Source organism: Phaseolus vulgaris, chromosome 2, assembly GCF_051622355.1.
Source record: "Phaseolus vulgaris cultivar YP4 chromosome 2, ASM5162235v1, whole genome shotgun sequence".
Lineage (NCBI taxonomy): Eukaryota > Viridiplantae > Streptophyta > Magnoliopsida > Fabales > Fabaceae > Phaseolus > Phaseolus vulgaris.
Genome location: NC_143499.1, coordinates 35,446,628 through 35,474,449, shown reverse-complemented (window position 1 = coordinate 35,474,449; position 27,822 = coordinate 35,446,628). Strand labels below are relative to the sequence as shown.

Below are 27,822 nucleotides of genomic sequence, written 5' to 3'. Positions count from 1 at the left end.
GTTCAGGAAAGGTCGAAGGGTATACTGAAGAATGGACTGTTTGTAGGATGTGCAGCAGCTGGGCGCATCGGTTGTTGGCAGGTACTATGTTGATTGGAGGTGTTGTTTATGGGCGTTGTGGTGAAACGACATTGGCCTGTTTTGATGAGGGTGCTGCAGTGGCTGAGTTCGGTACAAGATGGAATCATGGAGTTTTCCAGGTGCAGGTTTGGATTGGTATGCTGCAGATATGGAATGGAATGGTGCAAGGATAGTAGGCGTGTCATACTCATCCAATGCTATATACCATAACAGGGAATGATAATAGGTGCACTCTTTGCTGATGGGAACTTAGATTTTTCATGGATGTTTTATTGGATACGAAGGTATGTAGCTGTGTGCAGATATTGGTTTCTGTTTTTTGTTGTCTTGGCTAGGTCCATATCTATTGGTGGCGTCGTTTTAGGAATGATTGGAAGAGAGGGACCGTGTCTACCTACGTTGCTGAAGGCCAATGGACTTTATGCAGATAAAGGTTTTGGTTGGAAGAAGTCTTTTATAGCTATGTCTCTAAGTTTTTTACAGTTTCACCTGTGTCCCTAGCTATAAGTGCTTTTTGTATATGGGTTGGGACACCCCTTAAGTGTCCCGTTTTTAATTTAATTAATTCTTTGCTGATAAAAAAAAAACACAAAATATTACTAACTAACTAGATAAGTTACCAATAACAAAATCAGGAGAATGAAAAGTACAATGTGATAAAAAATGTAATCCACCTCATGATAACAATGATTATTAGTTTGTTAAGAAAATTGTATTATACGTGTTACTTAAAAATTGGTACAAGGCCATCAATAACAATAACAACATGCTTAGATATGTTTACTGTGGTTGTATTTCTTTTATTATGTTGAAATATTTCTCTGAATTATATGTTTCAACTTTATTATATGTCATATTAGTTAATATCATTTTATTTATTGTACTACTATTTATATAATTGTGTTAGCATATGAATATCAAGGAATTTGTAAGAGATCACTACCTACATTTTAATGCTATAAAAAAAAGGCAATTATCTATGAAATTACATACAAAATTATCCACATATATGTAATTAACTATGGATGAATTCATAAGTATTTATGTATGAATCCCCATACATAATTATCCAGAAATTCATTTGTACATAAATACCTATGGATCCATTTGTTCGTAATTACCTACAAACCCACGGATACATAATTATCTGCTGCAGAGACATCCGTGCGTACTTATATACAAATGCTAGCTATGAATATCATCATGCGAGATTATCTGCGCTAGAAGAAAATCATGAAATAAAAGTTAATTTTTAGAGAGAAAAAATAATTAATTGCTATAGTGACTAAATTAAAAGCTATTTTAGAGACTACAAAAATTTTGGTTTCTAAATTAGTTTCTATTTTTGTTAAATGATTTTTAAATTGGTATCTAATAAACTACCAAATTTAGAATCTAAATAATTGGTAGTTAAAACCTTAGTAGCTAATTAGATATCAATTTAGAAACTATTTAACAATAATAGAAACTAATTTAGAAATCATTTTTTTTTAATTTTTAAAATGGTATCTAGTTTAGTCACTATAACAACTAATTATTTTTTATCTCTAAAATTGATTTTTATTTCATGATTTTCTTGTAATGTTCGAAGAATCTATAAATAATTGTTACCTACAAGGACTTACTTATGATGACCCTAAATTATCTATAGGTAACTTTGATTTAGTATGAATTCCTTGTATTAATTATCTACAAATTTCACAGTACGTAAGAATGATTTTTCTTATAGTGTAAAATCATTTTATATTTTAGTCATAGATAATAATTGACAATTATTTTAAAGAATAACTTACTTATCCTCTTTTTATCAATACTTGGCATATAAATCAATACTTGGCATATAAATGAAGAAAGTTAAGTTATAATATTTGCTTTAGACTTTAATTTGTTGTGGCATTTATGAAGGTGCTTAAAATAAGCTTGTGAATATGGAAGAAATCATTTATATTCCTGTTACTAGGAAAAAATCTAGTTTTGTCAAACTACTCACTTTTACACTGTTCTAATTCATTAAAAATCCATTTATCTAAATTCAATTTTTAATTTGATCCACATTTTATTATATTTTCATATCAGATATCCATTTTGTTTATATAAATTTTAGAAATCGGAAAATCCAAATTTCCAATCCAAATTTTTGAAAGAGACTCTCACTTTAGTGCTCTCTCCAGTTTTTTGTAATTTTATTTGCTCTCACACACACTCATGAAGCAATAAAGTCTTATACATTTTTTTTTTATAATTTTATTTGCTCCAATATTTTATACATAATAAATTAATATAATATTTTCAAATTTTAATTAAAGTATTATAGGTAGGTGTATTTTAATGTTAAGAATGTATATGTTATGTTTAATTTATTTTAGTATTATTAAATTATAATTTTATTATATTTTCTTAATATTTATAATATTCAACTCTTTTACATGTTATTATATTAATATATTAATATTATTTTAATTTTAAAAAAAATACATGGATTTTGATTTAAAATACAATTTACATTATTTTTTTTATAAAAATATGGATTTGGATATAAAATCTAATTTGGATTTGAATTTTCAAATTGTTTTTATAAAAAATATGGATTTGGATTATAAATCTGATTCAAATATTTGAATTTTTTACTCTTCTTTTTTCACAAACAATTTTTTTTTTCTTCACTTAAATACGGTATAGATTTTCAGTTGTCTTCACGTATATACACTTGAGAGGGACCATATACAAAATATTATATACCAAAAAAATTTATCAAAAAATATATTTAAATTTAAAAAATATTCTAAGTAAAATATAAATTCAATGGTTGATTTTTTACACTCATTACTTTAGCAATAACATAAAAAAAAATCACCATTGTTTGTAATTGTATATAATTATTTTTTCTGTATCACTAATATTGACTATCTGTAATTTTAATTTTTAGTATTATTAAATTATTATTTTATTATATTTTCTTAATATTTATATGATATTAATTTTTTTTACATATTTTTATATTAATATTGTTAGTTTTTTTAGAAAATATAAATTTAGTTTTAAAATTCAATTAATTCTTTTTATAAAAATATGGATTTGAATTTGATTTGAATTGGATTTGGATTTATAAAAATCCAAATTGATTTTATAAAAAAATATGGATTTAGATTTAAAATCCAATCCAAATATTTGGATATGAATCATCTAAAAATCCAAATTAATTTGATAAAAAATATAGATATGGATTTAAAATCTATTCCAAATATTTGGATTTGGATTTGAATTGGACAAATAACCACACAAAAGCAAAGTTGGTAGTTTTGAGCTCAACTTTTAATGTATAACTCTTTCTATTTGTCATTTCCTTCTAGTGTCAATTCTATCTTGACACTATATAAACCAATTATATAATAGAGAAAAAACTAATTTTTTCTATTTGAAAAGTAGAGTTCATAGAAGTCAAATAAAATAAATTAAACTAAACAATTTACCTTATAGCTGGTTCTCACAAGGTTCATTATAACATGTGGGTGACACAACTGCATATCTCATTGTAGAGCCATACTTAAGAGTGATTAGGGTTTTGGTAGCAAAATGAGGAAAATCAACAGAATAGAAGTTTCAAACTATGTTCAGTCATGACTTCAAATTGAGAATGGTCAACATTTTACGAAGAAAGGTGAGGATTGAAATTCAAAATTGTGAAGGTAATGCATATGTGGAACGAAATTCATAATGGTAAAGTGAAATTCTTTTGGAAAAAAAAAATTATATATGGACAAAGACCTTTAATTTCTTTTAAAAGAATAATTTGTGTGGAAATGGGCAAAATACACACGAAGGAAGTATTTAAGACTTTTTAATATATTCGTAATTTGACGTCTGAAGGTATATCGTCTGATGTAGTTTTTGGCTTTACATACACAATGGAAAAATAAAAAACTTCTAAATGTATAATGCACTTAATTATTACAACATAACCAATGGAAAAAATAAAAAAACTTCCAAATGTATAATTACTTAATTTTATTACAACATAACCATTAATTATTACAACGATGGAAAAAATAAAAAGAAACTTCTAAATCTACAATGTAGTTAACTATTATAAGATAATCAATGAAAAAAAATTAAAAATGCACTTTCCTAAATTATTCTTTAAACAATAATAAGTTTCTTTTCTTTCCTGTGGTATAGAAAAAGTGAAAAATATGACCGCTTTCTGACCGTGGTTGTTCAGCGTGTAGTATTTTCTCCTCAAACAAATAAGGTGACTATTTAATTGTCATGTTATATTTAAACAAAGAAGGCTGTTATAGTAAAAGTGGTCGTTTATAACTTGTCCATAACTTGTATATATAATACATGCATGAGGTGTAAAAATACAATTTCCTAAATCATTATTTAAACGGTAATAAGTTTCTTTCCTTCCCAATTATTACTTCTTTTATTAATTACTTTTCCTTTTATTCAGATTTTCATTACTTGTTATAAGAAAATTTTAATATTCACATCCTATTAAATCAGTTTTAGTCAAATTGAAATGATAAATCCTATTAAATTAGTTTAAGTCAAAATGATAAACCCTATTAAATCAATTTTAGTAAAATTGAAATGAGCGTATATCAATTTTGTACACGCACAATAGCTTTCTTCTTCTCCATTTTCACGCACATAAAGCTTTAAAGGTGTTCCATTACACTTAAAAAAAAATTATGTTTATAGTAAAATGATTCAGATAAACACAACAACAATCACATAAACAACAGTAATCACAAAACAAATTAATCAAAAACTCAGAAATTTTAAAAGTTTACCTCGGAAGAATTACATCGGAGCAGTGATGGTGAAGGCACTGACAGCTGAACATGGTGGAGTAGCGACAGTGAAGGCATGTTGGAGCTGAAATGAAGAACAACAAAAAAGGTTAAGAAAAATAATAACACAAAGAGAAGAGAAGAGGAGAGAAAGGGAGAAAGAAGAGACAACCGACGATGACGGAGGCGGGACTGGGTAGCAAAGGGTACTGGAAGGTGGCAACAAAGGTAGTGAGGGCCACAACGGACTTCGAGCTGAAATGAAAAAGAAAAACAAAATGATAACAAAAATAAGAAAAGAGAAGAAAGAACAAACTGACAGTGAAGAATGTCGGAGTAGTGACGGCGAGACAGAGAATGGCAATGCAAGGCGGGGGGGGGGGGGGGGGGGGTGCAGCGAGAAATGCGAACAATGAGGATAAGAAATTAGGTTTCTCAATTAGCGGAAAGAGGGAAACTGAGGGCGGAGTAGCGAAATGTGTTATTTATATAGCATAGTGTATGTGTCGGCAATATTCGACGCATAGATGGAAGTGAATTTTCCGTCGTCTGGCACGCCAACCCCTACGTATATAAAAAATTAATTTTTTCAATTCTTTCAAAAATACATAAATCACTAATTTAATACATATTTAATTCACCATTTTCGTAATATTTTAAACATTTAATTAAAAATTAATAAACTCAAATAAAACTTTAAAAAAGTTAATTTAATTTATACAAAAAATAATAATTTAATTTATACAACAAAAATAAATAATTCAATTAAACTTTGGTTTGGAAAACCATTTATCCGTACAAGTGTTGTTTCTATCTACTATTATCTAAAAATAACCAATTTATTAATGTCTAGACGAAACCAAAAAATAACTCTTGAGGCACAATGTTGAGAAAAAAGTTCTCTTTCCGATGAAACAATTCCATCGAATTAAGTATAATTGTATTTGTGATAGCATATACTATACCAGGAATATCAATGACCCTTATTATTGAAATTGCTCAGAATACCTTTTTTTAGCCTTTAAAATCTATTTTTTAGTTCAACTCTTACCTTACTAATTGTAATAAAAAAATTAGTACATATGCTCCACCCAAAATGACCGTGGACTAGAATTATGAACTTATAATCTAAAATATGATGATGAAGTCCATTCCATGATTTTAAGTTCATTTTATACCAATCAAATTCAGATGAAATTATATATGTTACATTTGTTATTGTTGAGAGAGAGAAGTTGATTTTTTTTTTCATTTATTTTATTGAGAAAAAAAACTTTATTAAGAGTGTGAGGTAGAAATGCTTTGAAAAAATATGACATCATGAAATCTTCTTTCTTCATAAATTCAAGGTAGATAACTATCATGATAATCTCATTTTTATATTTTTTTTATATTCAAATTTAGTATTTATCCTAATATTATTCCTCTCCAATACTGAAAAACTCACGGGAAAACAAATATACACCCAAAGAGATTAAGAGCTAGAAAGGCTTTGGTTCGCCGTCATGGCAAAGAAAGAGTACGGCAGCGACAAGTTTGCAACCGAAGAGTCCTTCAATAACTTCCAAGACGGATCACAGGATTTTACCAAGGTCGTGATTACGAGTCGAAGAATTGAAGCTTCCTTCAATAACAGAGGATCAGGCTCCCAAGATCTTATGGGCCTCAAGATTCAATGTGATTACAAATCTATTCTGCACAATTTTAATGACGTTTTCCGCTTTTGGATGACTAACCGTTTCAACTACGTCCAAAACGGATCCCAGACTTTCCCTGCTTTCACCTTTTTAAATTACCTGCAACAAACCTTGGCCAACAAGATGGGAGGTACGTACCTATATATTCATTTCTCTCCACCAATATTTCTTTAATTTACTTCATTTATTGGTCAGAGTTAAGACAAGAGCAATGCTTTTCTTCTTCCCTTTTATTACTTCACTTGCTTCTGTTTTACCCTACTTAAATTGTGTATCAAGGATTCTTCCAAAACTAATTGAGGTTTCAAAAAATCCATTCAAAGTGTTCCTCTTCTGTATGGAAGAGATCGATGTGATAAGGATGTAAATTTTAAACATGAATGAAAAGTAAATTGAACACATACAATTATGTTCACAAATAGATCTTATCATATCATGATTCTCACACAATCATACAATCAAGAAGGAATAGGCACTTACCTTGATCCATGAGTGATCCTAATTGAGCAGTTACTTTATCTCCTTTGTCCCAATCTATCTCTTAGCAATTCCGTACTTGTCACACACTTTCGTGATGATTAACAGTGAGACAACTATTATTGACAGAACCCTATATCCTTTAGTTCCCAATCTCCATCAGATGTGTGTTTTCCATTAGGTATATCATCACATATATATATATATATATATATATATATATATATTTCTCACATTAACCAATGGGCCCTTTATTCTATTATTATTATTAAATCATATTTGGCCCAAAAGCCCAAACTCTAAGTCATGTGAGTCACTTTATAGAAATTAATTTACATAATTTCTTACATTCTCCCACTTGACTCATATGAGTTATAATACTTTCATGATTTAATAATTACATAAATGCGCATTTAAAAGGCCTTACATAAATTGGTTATATAATTAATCATAATTAAGAATACAGAAATAATAAGAGTCATGGCGGTTACATGTCATTTCAATCAACACATTTCCTTCCATGTACTACTAAATCATTCTTTCTCCTTAATATGACTTTGTAGTGAGAAATTCATAATAAGTTCAAACATAATGTCATTGTCATCAATAACAACATAATTTGTTTTCCACAACATAATAATATAATTTGCATGCATATACATAAAGTAGAAAACAACATAAATTTCAGAAACTTTATTTATCAATGAGCTCAGAGTGTCAAATAAGCATTAATAACAACATTCATCATTCACTGACATAATGCCCATATTTACAACATGACCAGTAAATGTTTTGGGCGGTAACCCTTTTGTTAAAGGGTCAGCAATCATAAGATCAGTGCTAATATGTTCTATTGACACTTTATGTTTCTGAACTTCTTCTTTAACGACAAAGTATTTCAATTCCATATGTTTAGCACCTTTGGAATACTTGTCGTTTTTAGAAAAGAAGATTGCTGCGGAGTTATCACAATAAATTCTCAGCGGCTTGGCAATACTGTCAACAATTCGAAGTCCTGAAACAAAATTCCGCAACCAATTAGCCTGAACTGTGGCCTCAAAGCATGCCACAAATTCAGCTTTCATAGTGGACGCATCAATGACTGACTGCTTCTCACTTTTCCATGAAATCGCTCCTCTAGCTAAAAGATACACATAACCAAATGTAGACTTTCGTGTATCCACACAGCCAGCAAAATCTGATCTGTATATCCAATCACCTCAAGATGATAAGATCTTTTCTAAGTAAGCATGTGATCCTTCGTTCCTTGCAAATATCTTAAAACTTTCTTTGCAGCTTTCCAATGATCCAATCCTGGATTACTCTGGTATCTACCAAGCATACCAACTGCAAAACTAATATCTGGTCGTGTACAAGTTTGAGCATACATTAAACTCCCAACAATAGATGCATAAGGTATATTCTCCATCTGTTTCCGTTCCAAGTCATTCTTTGGACGTTGCATGAGACTAAATTTGTCTCCTTTCTGTATTGGAACAGGAGATGTCGAACATTTATCCATTCTGAATCTCTCTAAAACTTTATTAATATATGTTTTCTGAGACAAACCTAACCGTCCTTGTGATCTGTCACGGAATATTTAAATTCCTATCACATAGTATGCCTCACCCATATCTTTCATCTCAAAGTTATTAGAGAGAAAATTCTTAGTCTCACTTAATAGACTAAGATCATTAGTTGCAATCAAGATATCATCAACATACAGAATCAGGAATATAAACTTGCTCCCACTGACCTTCAGGTATATACACCGATCAACGATGTTTTCCTTAAACCCAAAGGACACAATAGTATCATTGAACTTAAGATACCATTGCCTAGAAACATGTTTAAGCCCATATATTGATTTCTTAAGTTTACACACCATGTGTTCCATTCCTTCTTCAATGAACCCCACTGGTTGGTCCATATAAACATCCTCTTCTAAATCCCCATTCAGAAAGGCAGTTTTGACATCCATCTGATGCAACTCAAGATCATAATGACCTACTAATGCCATGATAATTCTAAAGGAATCTTTCTTAGAAACAGGTGAAAATGTTTCCTTATAATCAATGCCATCCTTTTGAGTAAAACCTTTGGCAACAAGTCGAGCCTTGTAACGTTCGATATTGCCATGAGAGTCACGTTTAGTCTTAAAGACCCATTTACACCCGACTCTCTTGCATCCTTCTGGAAATTCTATAAGGTCCCATACATCATTATGTGCCATTGATTTAAGCTCATCTTTCATGGCATCTAACCACTTATCAGAATTATCATCATTGATGGCGTCTGAAAATGAAACTGGATCATTATCAATATCTGAGTCATTTTCTTACTCTTGTAGATAAACCACATAATCATTCGAAATAGCAGACTTTCTTTCTCTTTGAGATCTTCTTAATATTATTTCTTGTGGTTGTTCTACTACAGGTTCATTGTTAACTTCATGATCATTAATTTGTTGTTCTTCTTCATTGTTGAGTGACAAAACTACACTAGGAACAACAATACTTGAAGTAAAGGTACTAGTTAAAGGAACTTGTACTCTAACTTCCTTAATCTCCACATTTTGTGAAGTATCACTCCCACTGGTTTCACCATTTTCAATGAACCGTGCATTTCCAGATTCAACAATTCTTGTGCTATGGGTAGGACAGTAAAACATATACCCTTTTGACTTTGTTGGATAACCAATGAAATATCCACTGATTGTTCTTGCATCCAATTTCTTTTCTTGTGGATTGTATATTCTGACTTCTGCCTGACATCCCCAAACATGCAGGTGTCTCAACCTGGGTTTCCTTCCTGTCCACAATTCAAAAGGTGTCTTTTGAACTGCCTTACTAGGAACCCTGTTCAACAGATACATGGCAGTTTTTAAAGCATACATCCACAATGAAACAGGTATAGTTGACTTACTTAACATGCTCCTAACCATATCCATTAAGGTTCGATTACGCCTTTCTAAAACACCATTTTGTTGTGTTGTACCTGACATTGTGTATTGAGCACAAATACCATGTCTCTCAAGGAACTTAGCAAACGGACCAGGGTGTTGTCCACTTTCATCATACTTTCCATAATATTCACCACCTCTGTCTGATCTGACAATTTTCACCTTTCTGTCTAATTGTCTTTCCACTTCATTTATATAAACTTCCAAGGCATTCACTGCTTGCGGTTTTTCATGCAGTAAATAGACATAACCATAACGTGAAAAATCATCAATAAAGGTGATAAAATACCTTTCTTGATTGAAAGAACTTGCATCAAAAGGTCCACATATATCAGTGTGTATAATTTCAAGAAGCTGAGTACTTCTTGTGGCTCCCTTCTTTGTGTGTTTTGTTTGTTTGCCTTTAATACAATCCACACATACATTCAAATCAGTAAAATCCAAACTTGGAAATATTTCATTCTTTACCAATCTCTCCATCCTTTCTTTAGAAATATGTTCCAAACGTTTGTGCCACAAGAAAACAGAACATTCATTCACTAAACTACGTTTAGTGCCAACATTATGATGCGAGGTCATAAGAGTTTCAGCATATAGATTATCGAGGTTCAATCTATATAATCCATCATAAAGAGTACCAGATCCAATCAAATAGGTACGCTGATATAAACTGAAACATCAATTCCCAAATTTAAAAGAGTATCCGACAACATCAAGTTTAGACAATAAAACTAAATTCCTAGATATACTAGGTACATAAAAAGCATAGAGTGGTTTCCTCGATTTTTTTTTCAATCTAGTCTCTTCCTGAACTAACATGTTATAGTTCTCATCCACTGTCATTCCAATAGACTTAAGTCTTGCTACAATATTAGTCATTTCAATGACATGTTTGTGCATAGTACGAGAACCATCAAGTTCCATGGTGGTTAATGTACTCATTAATGTCCCAACAAGAGACTTATCAGTAGTTTGGGAGCACTCTTCCACAAATTTCATAAATTCTTTTGCACTGTCAGTTTTGGGAAGAGCAAACTTAATATTACTTGTTATGCTCATTCGCATAAAGATATAGGAACATATACTTGATCACACATGCTTAACATTAATACTTTGAGTCATAAACTAAACATACAATACAGATTCAAAAAACATTCTATGTATACTAATGTTCTCCTTTGGGAGATTCATTAATACACAAAACATAATGATGCTAATAGTATTAACTTTATTTGACAAGATGTATGCATTAACTAGAAACACTTGTTATCTTTGGATATACAAGCAAAACTAATAACACATACTCACTACCAACAATCATATCCATTAATTATAAGGACAACTAATCAACCTTTGGGTGATCCAAAATGCCCTATAATAATGAATTTTCATTTACCCATATATATAAATAATTTAGCATCCATTCTATAGGTAATTGGGATAAAATTTATCAATAATCTGGAATTAAATAAAACTTAAAGATTTGATCACTTTGGTGATTACAAATCTATCATACAAATAATTCCATAAATAATATCATTAATTGAAATAAAATTTCATCCATAAGTTGGAATTAAATAAAACATAAAGATTTGATCACTTTGGTGATTACAAATCTATCATACAAATAATTCTATAAATAATATTTTAAAAAATTAATACATAAAGCGGAAAAAAATGATTTTCCATTCCTCACTTTCAATTAATCAATTAAACTTCAATTTAATGCAAATTAAATTACATTATAACATAATAAAATTTTAATAAAACTTTAATTTAATGCAAATAAAATTACATTAAAACATAATAAATAAAAAAATAAAAAAATCATACATGATACTATTTTATCTTCCCGTAACACAAATGCAACCAAATTAGTTGATACTATTCACAATAATAGGTGCATCCAAAAGGGACGTAAGGTGCAGGCAAGAATATAACAAACACTTAAATTAAATTTTGATGAATAATGGCCATTCCATATGGGTCAACTATTATTGTGAATTCAATAGGTGCAGGAACGAATTCACGCGTGCAGTTTCATCCCTTACACAAAAACTCAGCGAACCCAGGCACCAAACGGTAGTTGATGTAAACCTTAATATATAAATCATAATTTTAAAATTAGGGTTTTTCAAATGGGATTATTTTAAAATTAGGGTTCTTTGATTTTGATGGTTTAGGACAATTAGGGATCTATTATGGAGGAATGAAAATCTTAATCTATAAATCCTAATTTTTTTTAATTTTTTTTTTAAATTAGGGTTCTTAAAATTGGGAATAATTTTAAAATTAGGGTTCTTCAATTTTTTGAAAAACATTAATGGAGAATCACAAAAAATTAGCAACTAGGCTCTCTGATACCACATGTAAATTTTAAACATGAATAAAAAGTAAATTGAACACATACAATTATGTTCACAAATAGATCTTATCATATCATGATTCTCACACAATCATACAATCAAGAAAGAATAAACACTTACCTTGATCCATGAGTGATCCTAATTGAGCAGTTACTTTATTTCCTTTGTCTCAATCTATCTCTTAGCAATCCTATAGCCTTTCGTGATGGTTAACAGTGAGACAACTATTATTTGCAGAGACAGAACCCTATAGCCTTTAGTTTCCAATCTCCATCAGATGTGTGTTTTCCATTAGGTATATCATCATATATATATTTCTCACATTAACCAATGGGCCCTTTATTCTATTATTATTATTAAATTATATTTGGACCCAAAGCCCAAACTCTAAGTCATGTGAGTCACTTTATAAAAATTAATTTGCATAATTTCTTACAAAGGATTGATATGCAGATGACTAGGATTTCATTGTAGAAACTGAGACACACTGTGGTTTTTATTTAATACCCACTTAACCTTAACTTTTATTCATCTTTAATCTATTATGTGTCACTGTAGAACTGTATTAACAAAAAATCCACATACGCTAACTTGAATTGGAAATATTTTTGCAGGTACAGATCCAAACCCTGAAATCGAGATTAAGAAGTCCAAGACCTGATGTGCGATTATAATAGATATTATGTGTTATTTATCTTCTGCATTACTGTGTATGCAATCACAACCTCACTCCTCCTGTTTCTTTCTGTGTGTTGCTTTTGTTCATTGCTGCTGCAATAAGGAATGTACATGGAGGCCTAGTACTACCCTAAGGATTTTCCCCATTTTTGTTTGTTTTTTGTCTTTGTTTTATATCGTCATTGAACTTTCAGTTTACAGTATTACCGCATGGAAGACCTGTTACAGATTTTAAAAGATGGTTAAAGGTAACTTGAAGATGAAGTTCCATGAATGCACAAGTATTAACGGTTTCTGAATTTAAAAATATACAGTTCAAACACCACTACTTTATATTCTTCAATGGGACTATTTTTTTGTATTTTCAAGCCATAAAAACAGCACAAGAGTCTCTAGTTTGTTTCACATATCTTCATGTATTCAAGGTCCTAACTTATACTTTCTTTAATTCCACGGTCAAGGACTACAAAATTTTAAAAAATTTCTTGATATTTTGGTTAAAACAAAAATTTGACTTATAGAAAGATGATAAGTGCAGAATAATTATTAGGTTGAAGAAAATGTCTTGTTTGTATGTAAATTTTCTTTAATATTTAATATGTATCAGTTTTAATATATTATTTAAATATTTAAATACAATATTCTTTAGATAAAAATAATAATATTTTATCTTCTTATTTATAGAAACTTTGAATGAAAGGATCAAAGATCGAAACGTTGTCAGCTATAAAACAAACTTCATGATCTTAAATTATGTTATGTATAAATCCTTTTGAAAATATTGTTAAAATAAATTAATAATTAGTTTGTCAACCTAGCATATCTTGAATTTTATCATTGGTACACTCCTGCTGCAGAAACATAAAACAAGTGCGGCTATTTTGAATTTATAAATGCGGCTTTATAGCTACATTTGTTCGGCACTTGTAAATCATGAAATACAAATGCGACTATATAACCGCATTTATAAATACCATTTACAAGTGCGGTTATTTGTTTTAGCCACACTTGTATATGCTCCAGAATGGTGCTTTTTTAGTTCAATGGGCATCATTTACAAATGCGGCTATGGTAATAGCCGCACTTGTAAATCATGCGTTTGATTTATTGCATTCTGTTTTGTTCTTATTCTCATATAAATTAACCTGTGCAATTTATATAAACCCAACCAGATAGACAAATAAATAAATTATGATGAACTCAAAGTCAAATTGTATATATTGATCAAAATGTAGACAAAAACTCTAATAATTAAACTCTATCTATCTTCCTGTACACTATCAACTATCCTAGAATTATAAAAATTTAGAAAATATGTGGACCAAGATTGTCTCACATATAGTATGGCCTCCTTAGACATTGGTGTCTCATCTGTGAAGAACTGCATTTGAAAATTTTATACACATAAATTACTTTTAAGATATATATATATATATATATATATATATATTCAAGAATTATAAAAATAATTTAACAAATGTTACCTCTTGCAAATTTCTTTTAAGGCCTAGTCTTACAATGATAATCATCCATTGCATAACGTAATAGCCACACTCATAGCTTCCTGGTTGTTTATTATACCATAATTCAATAAATGGTAAAAGTTAGTATTGATAAACAATGAAAAGAGAAAAAAAAAATTACAAACCTTTAGTCTTATCCAGTTCAAAGCTTGAAAATTTGAATTCGATCGACCTTTTAGGATGTTATATCCACGCCACGAACTGGTTGATACAAAAAACCTTGTTAGTAGATTAATTAGTAACACACAAAGTTAAGTTTATAGTGTACTTACTTATTAATGATATTCTTAAAACTTGTGGATATCTACTTGTGTAGGGAACAGAACCACACAGTCGTCCTATCAACCACTGATAAGACAAGTAACTGCCAATGACCCCTATATCATTTATGAAAAGAGTGAGTAAATTTATAAAACATGAATATAATAAACTTTTAACATATATATTTAAACTTACTCGCTAATATAAGGGCATAAATAAATCTCTTTTCCCATTTTTTCTAGGGTGTTAGTGATGTATGATTGGGTCTCATTTTCCTTTGCTCTAGTGGGATTAGTATATGCAGGATCTAAGAATCCATACATATTTTTCCTCCCCTTAGTGACAGAGACACCATTCAAAAACCTACAATGAATTAGTTAAAGCATAATATAAATTCTAATTTAACAAAAATGAAATTGAAATATATGTAAAGATACTTACATCATAAAAAATTGAATGATATTTATATTCAGCTCCTGATTCTCAGCTACAAATTCTAACAATCTGACATGTATATGTATAATGGCAGCTCAGGGTTTGTTTCAAAAAATGTATCATCCCATGGAACATCCAGAGGCTCTCGTCCAATTTGTTTAGCAACTATAGATAAGGAAGATATAGGATCGTCAATCAGAAGCTCATGCTTTTTTTTCGGACTTCGTTTCCGATGAGGTTTCTACAAAATAAAGATAGTTTGTTATAAATTAGATGTAACATATAAATATAAATTAATATAATGAAATGAAATTATTACCGGTGGTTCTGGCATAATTCGTATGAGGTGACTGGGCCAGGCTATGAATGACTGAAATGCTTCGGCCACAGTTGTTACCTCTTCTGAAGGTATTGGAACACGAGCATCAGGTACTCATACTCTTTCTACCGTTATCATCGTCACATTAGGGTAGAGAGGAACGTTATGTAAGGTGGTGACCTCTTCATAGACTTTTCCAATGGCCACCACCTGAGGAATCATGTCGCCCTCTACTAGTAGCTCACATTGCCTCGTCTGGCCAATGATATCATCCCCTGATGGTGAAGGAGCTGCACAACTCCCCTTTGTGCTCTTGGCAGTGGGACTAACAAGCATCTGAATCGGCGCCTCAGCACCAAGTTGTTGCGATAGTAACTTTTGTCGCAACTCTAACTTCATCCTTTCAGTCTCCTTTCTCAACTCGTCTATTAATTCTTGACGTAGCCTACTCTCCATTTCTGCTTTGCTCTCTTTGGGGGAGGAGGATGAGGGTCATGGTCCAACTCCAAAATATAGTTTAATTCCAACTCCTTGTGCAGCTACACAAACACGACCACAGTGCTCAGGTCGTCCAATTGCTTCAACCAGGATATCGTGACGACCTTCAGCAACAAAATTACCTTGGAAATCCAAGGTATTATGCAAAAGACAAAAATCATATACGATTTTATTATGATTAATGCTTTAAAATAAATGAAAAAAGGCTAAAAATAACTTATAATTTGTTCGATGATAACCCCTGATTGTTGAGAACTTGGTGCACCCAACTTCTTAATCTGGGCCCTCTTCCATTTTACATGGCGCCTAGGTGGTGATGGAGGAGAAGTGACCTCTGTTTCCACATCCTCAGACGCAGTCCCCTGTCTAGATTGCTCCTTTTCAACCATCAGTGCTTGCTCAAACTTTCGATACCCCGAACGAGACAGTACGTGCGGGGTAACATTCTTTGAAGCTATCTCTTGAGCTTTCCTCCGACGATCCTATCATAATTGAAATAAACGAAGTGAATTATTTAATTCTTTAATTGAAAAATAGTTAAGTAACTTCATTTACCATCCAACTTTCACTTTCATGACTTTCTTTAAAAATATGCCAGGTCTCTTCATCAATAGCCTTGTACATTAGACAAGGATTTTCGCCTTTAAGGTCGCCAAAAATATATCTTTGTGTCAGTCTTGACTTAAAGTGACGAAATTTTAGTCCGATATTGGATATAATCTTTGATCGAAGCGGTTCCACATTAGGAATTTCAAAATGTGCCTGCAAAATAACATCACCAAATTAAAATTAATCAATGAATATTAAAAAGCATTATGAGTTAACAATAATAATGTAAACCTTACCAGAACATCCTCCCAAAGCATGTTCCGATCGACCTCTGAGACCTCATCCCATGTATTAATCAAAATGGAAAGCCTTTCACGAGAAACAACTCCAAGATAGCTATAAAACTCATTTGCATGAGGACCAAAAGCCACTACAGTATTGACATCAATGTCAACAACTGGCTTCTTGTCACCAGTGGCACGTTTCTTCGCGAGACGCTTCATTCTAGTAGGTCCTCTGCTGCCTCGTCCGGAGGGTTTCTTTGGAGTCTGATCGTCACTCTTATCTCTGCTAAAACAATTAGTTAACAAAACGTTAGTTAATCTGCATCGAAAGAAAATCATATAAAACAAATTCATAATATTCTAAATGCGTATTATCAAAAATATTTCTAAATTTATTACCATAATGGGTTGAATCTTCATATGTAAATTCCTTCACTGTGGTCTTTACGGGTTACATGTACATCGTCAAGTACATTGTCATCTTTATTAATTGGCATTGGTGTGAAAGAACGGGGGTCACCATTTTCAATATCATCTATGGCCTCCCCTTGTTTTTTCCCGTGTAAACCGACATACCAATGTTCTGACGTAGGATCTTGGACGTAGAAAACCTGAGATGCTTGTTGAACCATTATAAATGGCTCATCTGGATACCCTGTCTTTCTAAAGTCCACTAGTGTGAATTCTAATTCATCAATTTTAACCCCACTTTTATTTTCAACCCATTTACACTTGAAAACTGGAACAATAAACTTAGTATAGTCAACCTCCCATATCTCTTCTATAAACCCATAGTATGCCATTGATCCAAGTATAGGATTTGTATCTTTCGAAGTGGAAAATTGCATTAACTCGGCTTCAAGAGTAACACCAGAATTTTGAACTGTACTCTTTTCATCCATAGACTTTGTGTAAAATATACAATTATTTACTTCGTATGCTTTACAAGAAATGACATCATACTTCAATCCAACAACCAACCAGGTCAAGGTCTCCGATGCCGTTGAATCCTTTAACACCTCGTCTTTAAACCAAGGCATGAAAGTTCTATTATGTTCCATCAAGACCTATTTCTCTGTTTGTCTTCGATTATTTTCTTTCACAATGGCTTTATGAGCTTCTATGTAAGGTGTAACTTCATTTGTGTTATTCAATATAACAAATGTGCTTGCAAGACTTATGATCGAGATTTGCTTACAGTATTCACACCACGTAAACATTTACTTGTAGAACGCTTGTGGTGCCATGAATTAGCTGGAAGACAGGATTTGCTTTTGACATGTACTCTGAACAAAATTCAATACTTTCTTCAGCTATGTACCTTCCAATCATTGAAGCTTCTGGACGATAATGATTTTTCACATAACCTTTCAAAAATTTTCATATAACGCTCAACAGGATACATCCATCTTAGATACACTGGTCCACACAATCTAACCTCTCTAACCAGATGCACAACTAAATGAACCATAATGTCAAAAAAAGATGGAGGAAAAACATCTCCAATTCACATAAGATAACAATAATTTCATCTTCAAGTTCATCTAGTTTTAATCTATCAATGACTTTAGAACTAATGGAAGAGAAGAATGAGCACAAACGGGTTATGGTGTGTCTAACATTTTTTGGTAAGATCCCACGAATAGCTACAGGCAGCAGCTGTTGCATCAAGATGTGGCAATCATGAGACTTCAACCCAATTAACTTCAAATCTTGCATTGACACTAGGCTCTTCACATTTGAGGAATGTCCTTGTGGCACTTTCACACCCTTTAAACATTGACAAAATCTAATTTTTTCATCTTTTGACATGGTGTAACAGGCTGGGGGAAATATGTACGCTTACCCATTTCTATGGGTGCCAACTCGCCTCGTATGTTCATCTCAATCAAATCTAAACGAGCATTTAGACCATCCTTCGTCTTCCCGTTAATGTTAAGAAGTGTACCAATTAAACTATCACACACATTTTTCTCAACATGCATTACATCTATACAACATCTGACTTCTAACCTCGACCAGTACGGAAGATCAAAGAAGATTGATTTTTTCTTCCAAATGTTTGTCACAGATGACTTTTTTTTTTACTTACCGAAGGTGTGGTCTATGTTATTTACCTTTTCGTAAACCTGGACACCAGTTAATGGAGTTAGTGGACCACTAGTCTCTTGGTGTCCATTAAAAGCTTTTTTCAACCTTCGGTAAGGATGATGACTTCTAAGAAACCTCTGATGCCGAAGATATACTGTCTTTCTTCCATCTTTCAATTATTGAGAAGCAGTGTCTTCTTCGCATATTGGACATGCCTTATGACCTTTAACACTATAACCTGATAAGTTACCATATGCCGGAAAGTCATTGATGGTGCAAAATAACATGGCATGCAGCTTGAAAGTTTCATTAGCAAATCCGTCAAATACTTCAACACCCTGATCCCACATTAACTTCAAATCTTCGATTAGGGGACTTAGATAAACATTTATGTCATTCCCTGCTATTTCGAACCGGATATCATCATAGACAACATCATGTATTTTTGCTTCATGCACAATCCAAGAGGTAAGTTGTAAATAACTAGTAAAACAGGCCATGAACTGTGATTTGTACTCATATTACCAAACGGATTCATTCCATCTGTAGCTAAACCAAGTCAGATATTTCTTGATTCTTTACCAAACTCTGGAAACTCATCATCAAACATCTTCCATTGAATAGAATCAGCTGGATGTCGGTACATGCCATCACATTTCCTCTCATCTGCATGCCATCTAAGATTCTTAGCATCGTCTGGGTTTGCAAACAAACGTTTCATCCTTGCAATGATGGGAAGATACCACATAACCTTCATTGGGGGTCCATGCTTTTCTATCTCTTCAAGAGTATCATCATCTTTTTGTTTCAACTTATAACGTGATAACCCACACCTCGGGCAACTTTTTAACAATTTAAAATCTTTCCGGTATAATATACAATCATTAGGACATGCATGTACCTTTTTATACTTCATACCCATTGGACAAAGAATCTTTTTGACCTCGTAATTACGATTAGGTAGAGTATTTCCCTCTGGAAGCATATCCTTCAACAACTGAAGAAATTTCGTGAAGCTTTTATCAGTCCATCCATTTATTGCCTTCAAATTCATCAATCTTAACACGGCCGACAACCGTGTGAAGTTAGTTGATCCAGGATACAATGGAGTCTCTGCATCGCTTGAAATACTTCCATATCCATGCGCTTTTGCAAAAGACTCAGCTCCTACATCACGAATCATGTCCTCCAATCGATCATCATCATCTATATCATCGTGTACTGCTTCATCCATGGTGGACCCCACATATTCTTCAGCTACGGAAACACGAGGTAAATTTAATAATTCATCATGTCATGTCCAAGTTGTATAAGATCGAAGAAACTCATCACATAACAGGTGCTCCCTCATTATATTAACATCCAGTATCCTTCCATTCAAACAGTTAACGCACGAACACCTGATCTTTGTTCCATCGTGACCACTATTAATCGCGTTACGTTGTGCAAATTGTATAAATTCCTCTACGCCTCTTTCGTACTCATCGCTTATACGAACAGAATTAATCCAATTTCGATTCATTATATTCTGCAATAGTCATTCAGAATCAAGGTTCTATCTCATATGTCTATCAAGAGTCGAACACCCCCGGACTCAATATCAGCACGTATTATTGTCGAGGATCGAACACCCTCGGACTCAATACAACCACGATAATTTTATTCTAAACTAACAACTAACATAACATAAGTATAGATTATAATAAATACTGAATAATATAAATTTTAAAAAATACAAATTATAATACATAAAAAAAAACAAATTCATAACATTAAAAAAATCAAAAAATTTAAAAAACTACCAACCTTGTGTGAGAAGGCTTCGTTGGTGAAGAGTGCACAAGATCGCTAACAATGGCAGCGGCGGCGAAAGCGGTGGGCGACCCACTAAGGCAATGTAACAGTAAGAAACCAAACTAGAGAAAAAAAACGAAAAACATGTATTTGGTGCAAACGAAGAGAGCTCGAAGAACTTACCAAATGAATGAAGTTGTAGAAGAACAGATGGACAAGAAGCACAAAGGTGAGCTGAACGGAGCAGGAACAGTGCAAAGCAAAACGCAGAGAAGAGAAAGAAATGAAAGATTGTGGCGCGCTGCAAAACGTATTAGGGTAAAAAAGGTTTACAAGTGCGGCTTTACAAATAGGCGCACTTGTAAATCAACATAATTTCAAAATTGACACCGCGTTTTTTACGAATGTGTGTAACGCGAAGCCGCACTAAATAAACAACACTCGTTTCTTCATTTTGCACTAGTGGTAATAATTGTGTTTTTTATATTTTGGCAATAAAATTATTTTTTTAAAGTTTTATTTTAAATTTGAAAACTGATTAGGCCAATATATAAATATATATATATATAAAGAGAGAGAGAGAGAGAGAGAGACAGATTTAAGGTTACCAATTACTCCCTGTAATGGCTAACATACATAACATAATGACATATGTACCGTCCCGTCCCCGAGCGTTGACCAAAGTCAAAGTCAAAGTCAAAGTCAACATATGGTGGGACCTCTCAAGGGACCCAAGGAAGAAAGTCAATAGATTGACCGCTTGAGGCGTCGCCAGGGGGAGGCGTCGCCAAGAGAAGGTGATGGAGATCAAGCTCAAGAGGACATGGAGGCCAATCAACTAGATCAAGACGATGTAGAGGCTCAAGAAGAGGACGCCCATGGAGGTCAAAGCCCACCTCAAAGGCTTACAAGAAGCATGTTCAAAGCTTTAGGAGCTAGGGGACGTCTTTTCACTCTTTTTGTAATTTCTTTCGTTGAAGGTGCTTAGAAGGAAACATTAGAAACCTCTATTGTTAAAGCATCTTTTAGGCTTTAGTTAGGAGCTTTAGGAGGGGGGGTGCGTTAGTAGATAGGTGTAGGAGTAGAATAGGAGGTGCCAAAGTGAGGGAAGAGGTCACACATTCCTCATGCATTGTTTTTGGCGCGGATACTAGATGCTTTTTAGGAGGAAGTTTTTGAATTTGTGTAGCTTGCATTTCAGCACCTTAGGCTATAAATAGAGGTGTTCCCTTTGTATTTTTTAGATTGGAATTTTGTATTAGAGAAACTCTACTCAATTTGAGAGAGAATTGGAGAGCTTTGTGCCTTCATCACCTAGTCTTATCTTGAGAGTTCTTTGGTTACCTCAAGTGGCGACTTTGCACACTTATCTTGGAGTCTCCATCCTCCTAGTGGCGTGATCATCCAACCATTCCTCCATCTTCATGAGCTTTCTCTTCTCCTTCCTTCATTCTCTTTTTATGTTCATGTCTTAGCTTGTGTTCCTTGTCTTTTTGGTCCGGCATTTTCATTTTCCAGTTGGCTGTTATTCTTCTATTCTGTTTTTGGTTCGGTGCCTTTTAATTTCCAGCAATGCTATTCAGTTTTCTTACCTTTTGTTCCATTTTAATCGGTTCAATTTGACAATACTTGGAACTTCCATATGAGTTTGGGTTTTGGTACTAGTTTTGGTGAGTTCTTGTTCATAGAACATTGATCCAATTCTATGATAAAGTGCCTATCTCATATCCAACTCAAAATGATTCCTAAGAATGTCAAGAATCATTCTACTATGCTATTGGAATCACATCAGAAGGCGTCGCCAGGCTAAGGCGTCGCCCAGCTAGGTTAAGGCATCGCCAGGTTAAGGCGTCGCCAAGATAAGACATAGCCAAGTTAAGACACCGACGATGTTACCCCCCGATACCCATGGGTAGGAAAGACCATGGAGGGGGCGACACCGCTCGGAGGTCTCGGGCCCGATAGCTCAGAACAGTAATAAAGAGAAGAGGAAGGTGGCTTCAAGGCCATAGTTCTAGTACCAGTGAGAAGTGACCTGACTCGTGAAGTACCCACACCACCTCTGCGAGACCCCTGGGACAGATACGACCCATGAGAGGGCCACGCCAAGGGGCGAACCATGTGCATGGTACGAGAGAAAGGCAGATACATCCGTTCACGGTGTTCCGATACGGAGGTGCGTCACCTTTGATATTTCTTGCAAGTTGACTTGATCGTCGGAGTGCAAACGGCTGCGAGGGCGACCCTTTGTCCACTTCTTTTCAAGTACTCACAGACGGAACAGAAGGAAGGTGCCCTAGCTCGTGAGGACAAGCCACGCGCAAAGACGATCCTGGTCAACCGGCGGGAGAATTTGGCGTCCACCATGGGGCCCGAATTAAAACAACAGTCTCACCTCAAAAGTTCAGTTCCAGTTGCAGTTTTCAACCCAGTTCCCTCGCGATTTTACCAAAGAAAAATTGGTGCAGTTTTCACCAATTGCTTTGGTTGAGTCGCTGTACGATCGCGTTTGTCCGAGTTCAAGTTCCTTTACCCTTTGGGGTTGCACGACGGCTAGGAGAAATTCTAGATGATGAGATCCACGAGACAAGGTTCGACGCGCGCAGAGAGTGAAGAGATGACCATTCAGAAACTCATGGATATGATGATGGGTTTGCAAGAAGCAATGGCAGCGTCGAAAATGGAGCAAGAACGCATGCAAGCGGATCTCGCGGCATCTCAGGCGAGAAATGAAAAGCTCCACCCCCAGCGTGGGGCGCGACGTAGACGAGCCTGAGACTGTCACCCCACCAAGAGAATTCTCAACGCCGTTCTCACAGGCGATCCTAGAGACAATGATCCCCAACACGTTCACGGGGCCCAAAGCAACTTTCATAGGGATAGAGGACCCTGAGGCGCACCTCACTGCATTCCACACACAGATGATGCTGGTAGGCAGCTCTGATGCCGTAAGGTGCAAGCTCTTCATGAGAACCTTGTCTGGGATGGCCATGGACTAGTTCATCAGCCTCCCAGAGGGTCATATCACGTCTTTCATGCAGCTTTCGCAGTTATTCAGATAACAGTATCTAGCCAACAGGGCTCCACCCCCAGTTTCATACGACCTGTTTGACGTGAAGCAGTATCAAGGTGAGACTTTAAAGGAGTACATAAGCCGCTTTGGGGCGTAAGTGGTGAAAGTTGGCACTACAGAAGAGTCCATGATCGTGTACGCATTCAGAAAGGGGGTGTGTCCTGTGCCTTTCTGCGAGTCAATCATTCGCAACCGCCCCAAGACTTTTGCTGAGATAAGGCGTCGTGCAGTAGAGCACATTGCTTCTGAGGGGGAGGTGTACGAGAAACGCATAATTGTTGCGCCCACACGCCTGAGAGCGCATATGCGTGCACAACTCGCCAGAGTCCACGAGGTCGCGACAGGGAGGAAGAACCAAGACAGGAAGCACCCCTACGAGGCAAGGAGGACCCAGCCCAAGGGTCAAGCAGAGAGAAAGAGGGAAGGACATAAACCGTTGAGACACAACTTTGTGGTAGAGCTGAAGGACCTCATCGTTGTGCCCAACATAGCTGACAGGTTGAGGCCACTAGTGAAGTCTGATAATGTACTGGGACCTCACAAAGATTCGTGGTGCGATTTCCAAGAGGCGTTCGGGCACCATATCAACAACTGCTTAGCGTTGGGCTATTAGTTGGATGAGCTCGTGAAGAATGGGTTCCTGAAGGATTATCTCGTTGGGTCTGCTGCGACCACAGTCCTGGCGGTACCAGAGGAGGGTCAGGCGCATGAGATGCCAGTCCATGGGGAGGTGCACAACATTTCTGGTGGCTTTTCAAGAGGAGGACCCACTGCCTCACAGCGTAAGAAATATGTGAGGTCAGTGAGTTCAGTTGCTGAGAATTTTTCGGATGAACCGTGGGAGTCAGACCTTGTTTTCACTAGGTCTGACCTATGGGATGTCGTCCCACATGACAATGACTCCGTGATTATTTCAGTAGTCACAGCGGGAAGAAAGATACACAGGGTCCTCGTCGACCAAGGCAGTTCTACAGATGTCATGTTTTGGTCGACCTTCAACAAGCTATAGTTATCTCCTGACCTTTTCAGACCCTATATTGGATGCTTGTATGGATTTGCAGACAACCCAGTGGAGGTACGTGGCTACTTGGAGTTGAGAACAACGTTCACTGATGGAGCGGCGTCGCGTACCGAGAGCATCCGGTACTTGGTGGTTAACACCAATTCAGCCTATAACATCTTGTTGGGCAGACCCGCCCTGAACAGATTAAGGGCAGTTTCCTTCACACACCACATGAAGATGAAGCTACCAGATCTTAGTGGCAAGGTCATAGTTATCAAGTCAAACCAGGAAGAGGCCCGGAGATGTTATGAAAATAGCCTTAAGACAAAGAGAGGAGTGGTCATGGTGATCGAACAACCACCTACTTCAGATTCGCGAATGGAGTTAGAACCAGTGGGAGAGGCGACGCCCGCAGAGCCCACGCCTGTCGAGACCACACTTTCAGGGGCGACACCTATAGAAGATGCGTGCGCAAAAGGAAGACACAGAGAGGCCTCGCCCATGGTAGAAGCGTCAGGGAGGCGACGCCCGATGCATCCGATAGGGCAACGCCAATAGAGGAGGATCACAGGAATGAGACTCGTGCAGAGAGCGTGCGGGATAGGCGACCCCCACAGTAGACAATGTGGTGGAAAGGCAGATAGGGGGTAAGGTGTTCAGATTGGGACGTTTGTTGAGCCAGGAAGAACAAGATGAGGTGGCGATAGTGATCTCACGTCACCTAGATGCATTCGCGTGGACTGCGGCGGACATGCCAGGCATCGACCCAGACTTTTTGTGCCACCACCTCATTATAGACACCAAGGTTCGCCGTGTCCGACAGAGAAAGAGGAAGTTCAACGAGGAGAGGCGCCTTGTGGTAAAGGAAGAGACGTAGAAGTTGCTAAGCGTCGGACACATCAGGGAGATACAATATCTTGAGTGGTTGGCTAACATCGTCCTGGTGAAGAAAGCAAACGGGAAGTGGAGGATGTGCGTCGATTTCACATATTTGAATAAGGCATGCCCTAAGGATTCGTACTCACTGCCTAGCATCGACGCCTTAGTGGACAATGCCTCAGGCTGCGAGATGTTGAGTTTCCTGAATGCATTTTCAGGTTACAACCAGATCAAGATGCATCCCATGGACGAGAGTAAAACGACGTTCATGACGGAGACATGCAGTTACTGTTACAAGGTGATTCCATTTGGACTAAAGAACGCAGGTGCTACCTATCATAGGCTAATGGATAAGGTCCTTGCACCCATGCTTGGAAGGAACGTGCAGACCTACGTAGATGACATGGTGGAGGCTTCGCATGAAAGGAGGCAACACACAACGGATCTGGAAGAGCTGTTTGCCACCATCTCGAAATACCACCTCAAGCTGAACCCTGAAAAATGCGTCTTCGTGGTGGAGGCAGGAAAGTTCTTGGGGTTTATGCTTACTGAGAGGGGGATAGAGGTGAACCCAGACAAGTGTGCAGCTATCTCGCCATGAGGAGCCCAACCTCAGTTAAAGAAGTTCAGCAATTGATTGTAAGGATGGCGGCCCTGTCAAGGTTCGTGTCTGCTGGAGGGAAGAAGGGTCACCCCTACTTCCAGTGCCTCAGGAGGAATAGCCGTTTTGCATGGACAGATGAGTGTGAATCAACATTCCTCAAATTGAAGGAATACTTGGCGACACCACCTGTGCTTTGCAAGTCACGGGCGGGCGTCCCTCTTCGATTATATTTTGCAGTAACAGAGTGGGCCATCAGCTCAGTAGTGGTTCAGGAGCAAGATCAAGTGCAGAGGTCCATCTACTTCGTAAGCAAGGCCCTGAATCAAGGTACCAGTCGTTGGAGAAGGCAGCATTAGCAGTAGTGTTTTCAGCCAAGAGGCTCCGCCATTATTTCTACAGTTTCACAGTGGTGGTGATGACGAACCTCCCTATCCAGAAAGTGCTTCAGAAACCAGATGTAGTGGGAAGGATGGTTCGCTGGGCAGTTGAGCAGTCAGAGTTTGACATTCAGTACGAACCGAGGGGGTCCATTAAAGGGCAAGTCAATGCAGATTTCGGGGCAGAGCTCTTACCAGGAGGAGACCTTCAAGAGGTGGAGTTAGGGTCATAGTGGATGCTCTCAGTGGATGGGTCCACCAACTAGCAAGAAAATGGCGCTGGAATAATCTTGGAGGGGCCTAACGAAGTGTTGATTGAGCAGGCCTTACGCTTCGTGTTCATAGCAAGCAATAACCAAGCTGAGTACGAGGTGCTAATCGCTGGAATGCTCTTGGCCAATGAGATGGGCGCACAAAGCCTTTTGGCAAAGAGTGACTCACAATTGGTCACAGGACAAGTAACAGGGGAGTATCAGGCAAAGGATCCACATATGGCTGCATACTTGAGGTACGTCGAGGTATTGAAGGGAGTCTTCACTGCGTTCGAGCTGGTGCATGTCCCTAGGGAGCAAAATGTCAGGACTGACCTGCTTGCCAAGCTGGCCAGCTCAGGCAAGGGGGGAAGGCAGAGGACTGTCATCCAATGGACGCTCAAAACGCCGCGAAAGTTTCTGGCGGACAACATGGTGAATGTCCTTCACATTAGCACAGCAAGAGGAAAGCCAAGGAGCCACCGCTCTTTGAGTCAAGATACGACGAGGGCACCCTGCATCAGTACCTATGCGACCTCACCAGAAGAAGAGAGGGGCATGCAGGTATGCACCTTGGAGGAAGGCGACACGTGGATGACCCCTTACAGGAGATGCCTAGCGGATGGGGTCCTCCCACCGAAACCGGAAGAAGGCAAGAAGGTCAAGAGGAACGCCGCAAGGTACACCTTAGTGGATGGGATATTATTCAGACATGGGTTCACGCACCCTATCTTGACGTGCGTAAGTGGCGATGAGTGCACCAGGATAATGGTTGAACTCCACAAAGGTATTTGTGGGAGCCACATGGGAGGAAGGTCCTTGGC

General features: G+C 36.0%; 1 long non-coding RNA gene across 1 annotated transcript; it reads left to right on the top strand.

Annotated features, from left to right (window-relative positions):
* The first annotated feature begins 6,156 nt into the window (after nucleotides 1–6,156).
* On the top strand, nucleotides 6,157–13,218 carry LOC137811737 (uncharacterized). The gene is made up of 2 exons (XR_011081133.2): nucleotides 6,157–6,704; nucleotides 12,994–13,218. It is a non-coding gene; the product is annotated as an uncharacterized LOC137811737 (long non-coding RNA).
* Nucleotides 13,219–27,822: the final 14,604 nt, after the last annotated feature.